This window comes from Agelaius phoeniceus, chromosome 4 (genome assembly GCF_051311805.1).
Source record: "Agelaius phoeniceus isolate bAgePho1 chromosome 4, bAgePho1.hap1, whole genome shotgun sequence".
Lineage (NCBI taxonomy): Eukaryota > Metazoa > Chordata > Aves > Passeriformes > Icteridae > Agelaius > Agelaius phoeniceus.
In genome coordinates, this window is record NC_135268.1 from 42066823 (window position 1) to 42071668 (window position 4846).

Consider the following 4846-nt stretch of genomic DNA (forward strand, 5'->3'; position numbering starts at 1 on the left):
AGTGTTTGGTGGAGAATTGGGTGCCTTCCCCCACCCCCAAAACAGTCTGAGAGTGGTTTTTCTCCCTTTGAGAAAGGGGATGACATAAAATGTTTTCATGGTTACAATAATGTTGAAGTCTTTAGTGAATTGTGTAAATACATTCCTACTTAAAATTGTGAGTAGTAAGAATAACATGGAAAAAACAGGAATGCAGGTATATCCCAGACCGTGGCAAAAGCTTGCTACTTTGCCATAGTCACAATTCCTGTTCTTTCATCTGCAGAGGGAATCCTTTCTTGTTTTGTATGATCTTACTATAGCTGTAAATACTACAAAGCAAATATTTTTGTGCTAATTGTCTCTAAAGTGCTAGGCACACCTTTTATGCTATGTAAATGACTGATGTGAATGAAAACATGCAGCAAGCAGGAGCCACCTTGTTAAAAATGCTCGAGAAGTGATTAATGATGACTGTCTTTCTGACTCAGAGGATTCTAATGCTGAGGGGAATGTTTGTGATTCATTATGCAAATCCCTTTGGAAGTCTTAAGGAGATATGCACATCTATTTCAGTGTAAGTGCAATCTTTTTTATTATTTACTATATTTTAATAAGCACCATTCACACTTCAATGTATACTACATAAAGGTAGTCTATTTTAATTGGAACTAATTAAGTATCAAAGAAAGGAGAAGTTACATATAAGTTTAAAAATAGCTTTCAGGGAAAAAAGATTGAGATGAACATGTTCAAACTGCTACTGAGCTGGAGACCTAGCCCTAGCACTGTAGTTTCCTCCCTTTTTATGCTACTTGCTGCATGAGAGGGGGAGAACTTGTCCCATCTCAGTGCTTGGGAGGGGAAGAACATTTGCCATCCTCTCTGATCTAGCCTACAGCAAAGTCTGGAGTGGAGAAAGTACTCGGTTCCTTCTCCATTGCTTCCAACCATTGAACTCTAGTTGTAGGAAATTAAGGAAAAGTAAAAGTTTCAAGGGAAGATTTTAATTTTAGATTCATTTTTTAAGGTCTTACATGAAATATTCTCAGATTGTTGATTTATAAAGGAGGTTCTACCAGCTTCCTTTTTGGATATCCTAATGAACAAGTTGTTTATTTTCATGCTTTCTCTGTCTTCACCTGGGAGATTGGAAGCCTCTTGGAGGTAAGAATATTCTGCTTGGACCCTCCTTCAGGTTTGAGGTTACTGTGTATAAAGTAGGAAGAAGAAGGAAAAAAATCTCAAAGGCACCTCCTTCCTTAAACCTCCTCTGCTGCTTCATTTTCCAACAACAAGCTCCTGCTCCTTCATGTCTTTTCAGGGAAGAAGTTAGGCTATAGGAGAGCAACATGGGTATCTTACACCAAAATACCTTCCCAATCTTCCTCCAGGGATGGTTTTGGCAAGAGACTTCTAGGGCTAAGGGGGCAATCTCTGCTGTATTCCAATGGTTAGGCATGCTACCTGGTTAACTGAAGTGGAGGACAGGGAGCTGTGCAGGACTTGTGACTGTGTTTAGCTCTCTCAGATGCAGGATGCTCATGCAGAGTGCTTTGCATCTCTCAGCTTTCAGTGTATCAGGTGTGCCCTCACAGACACTTGGCTTATTGGGCTGCTCAGGCAACTCCTGCTGACCAAGTGGCTTTGTCCCTGTGGCCTGGGTTGTAAAATAGTTCATGATTATAACACTTCTTACCTCACCAGGAATATGGTTGTTGAGTAGCTGTAAAGTGAGTTGTGTTGTCAGTAAGAAAGTGTATATCCCAGTTATTGTGCTTAAAGAAAGTCCAGAAAGTTTATATGATGTGTAAAATAATTTCAGAGAGTGGTTTCTTTAGAGCTCTCTGCAGGGATGGTTTTGGGTACTGTCTGAAAGAACTAGATAAGGGGAAAAGTAGTTTCATCTGCTTTGAGGTTTCTGCTGGAGTAAACCCTGGAGATGAAGAAACCTAGTAGAAGTGTTAAATACCACCTAGAACCTGTTTAATCCTGCTAAATTTAAGGGCTAGTATGTAGCAGGGCTACATCTGTCTGCTTGCAAAAATCCACAGAGCTGACTTCAGATAACATAGATGGAGACTTGTCTATAGATGGAGACTTGTCTAGACTTGTTGCAAGCTGGTCAAAACTTATCCCAACTGTTCTGTACTTTTGGATGTACAGCAATCTTCTCTACTGCCCAGAATGTCATCCATGCAGAATGTGACTCCCTGCCTTTCCCCTTGCTGCCAGAGAGGGCTCAACAGAAGCAAGCTCAGTGCTTCTCAATAAAATTGTTTGAAGGTTCCCTTCACACTCAGGCACTGGCCTTCCTGCTTGCTTGCTTGCCCATGCAAATAGGTGCTGGCTTCCAGAGGGCACTGGGGCCTTCCGTTTGATGTCTGTATGTTATTGTATTTCTTGACATATTTTTTTCTCAAAAAGTTCTGCAAATTTCCTCTGGAATGAACTCTAATTTCTGCATTTTGTCAGAGAACTATCAGATCTCTGCCTTTCCAAGGCCTCAGAACTCACCACCTTGGATGCCAGACATGCCTTAGCTTTCTGCTTGGCAAAGTACTCCTGGGAAAACCCTTACTTTGTTTCTACAGCAGATTGTGTTGGAACCTCCTGTGAGGCTGTGCCTATGTATTTCCCTGATTAAAGCCTTCTGTGAGATAGCTCCCTCAGCCTAGGAGTGAATGGCATTGTCCCACTGCTTGGCATTGTCCCACGTGGAAACATGCATATGCACCCTTCTGCTGTAGAAATACCCGGGCATGGTGCAGGGCTCAGGGAAGTTTCCAACCTTCACACAGCTCTGAGACTTGTCTTTGTTTACCCCACAGAGTGTGGTGGAAGCTGTGACTGAGCAGTGCAGCAGGATGAGGTATGGGGACAGCAGCCTTTGAGAAGCTCAGTATTAATTTGGGGTAGGTAAGGAATAAATGTTGCAAATAATAATAGGAATGAATGAGATTTTAGGAAACTAGAACTCTACATGTCTTGGTGTTTTTCTGCCAAAGAGATGGCAAGTGTTGGAGAAGTAAACCCAGGCATTTATGTATTTGAATAAAAGTTTAAAATACCCAAAGATTTATTGAAGACAATATTAATTCCCTCACCTGAACAAAATGTTTTATTCTAGTTATTTTCAAGAAAATTATGTCAAATTTTCCATGGCAAATCTCTGTATAATTTGCTGAGGAACACGTTACTATGCAAAGGCAATCAAGTTTGTGTGGCCATTCTTGTAGGATGTGTTGTATCAATGCAAAACCATGTTAACTATGCATGTTGATTACTATTGTCTCAATTTGCCAGTGGGATGGGAAGATCTGAGAATCAGAAATTTACCCCTGGAAAGTAAATTAAAACTTGTAGGTGACACTTTTTTTGCCTTGTTTTAGAAGTTGCTGAGAAGTATCTGATTCCATTGTGATGTTCAAAACTGACCTTAAGGCTGAAGTTTCAGTTAATCTTTCTAGAAGTCTAACTGTTCCTCCTCCAACAGTATTTTTACTTTAGAACATGCACACACTTTCCCCACATAAATAATTTTGCATACAAAAGTTTAACTTTTTTATACTCTTTAGCAACGACTGTGGAGTTTTTAATATTTTGGGGTAGGTAAGGGTAAATCTTGAACTTGTAAATTTTTTCCCTTGATTTTTTTTTTTGCTAACCAGTATTTAAACTACTCATTTCCCAAACTATTTTAATAAGTAATTAAATTAATTAGCTGAAATATATTGAATCCAGTTGGTTCTCATTATGTAGCTTTTATTTATGCATACATCTATATGCACTCATACCTATGTATGCCAGTGAAATAAATAAATTCCAGTAAAAGAACAATGAATACCTACAGGAGGATAAAACCTCTTATATTTCAGTTCCCTGTCCCACACAGAAGACATTCCAATAGCCTGCAGCTTGGGATGAACTTAGCCTGATTTTTCTTATGATGCCATAATAAAAATCTTCTTGGCACCTGTTTTCATGAGCAGCAGAGGTGGGGGTGGCTGTCTTGTACCCTCAGCTAGGAGCATTCCAAGTGCCTGCTCCAGCCCTAAAATAAACAAAACCATGGGCCTGCTTTACAGCAGCCAGCCCTTTGTCCCTCCAGAGCCACCAGCTGTAAGCCTGGCATAAGCACATAGGTACACATACAGATATATACATCCTCTGTCCTGTAACTGACATCAAGGAATCCCACCTCAGCAGCTCCTGAAGCTTGGGACTGGGACATATGTGCTCAGTAATGGATTGCTTTCTCAAAATAGCCCACAAGTGACTGTGCACACACTTGTAATGATAAATATCAAAACATATATGATAATTACAGAGGGAAGGAAAATAGAAATGTACTCAAAGATATCAGAATGCTCCCTATTTGGTTTTCCATACAATGGTTTCTCTGTGCACCAACATTAGGAAGTTATAAAGCAAAGTTATTTTAGTCCAGTTTTCAAGCACTAGGCTCTTTCTAACAGGAAAAAATGCTAATTCTTCTCTACCTACTAGAAAATCACCTTGTAAGATAAGATGTTTATAAGATATTTACCTGGCTAAGAGGTTGCAGAAGTCAGACAAAAGTTATCTTTAGTAAAATCTCCCTCTCTCTTAGGGTCACCACTCTTCCACTGAAGACTTTCATGTGGCTAACTTTTTTATGACCTCAAAGATACTCATCACTTAGAGTGGATTTGGGCTTGAGAAACTTTTAGTTCAAGTACTCTTATAGCCCAGGAACAAAGGGATGCTGATAAAAACGATTAATGAATTCAGTGAAGGAGTTTTTGGGTAGTGAGAGAGGAATGCTCTTATCTCCTCAGCCGTGTACTGCTGTGTACACCAGCTAATTTTAACAGAAATGTTTTTC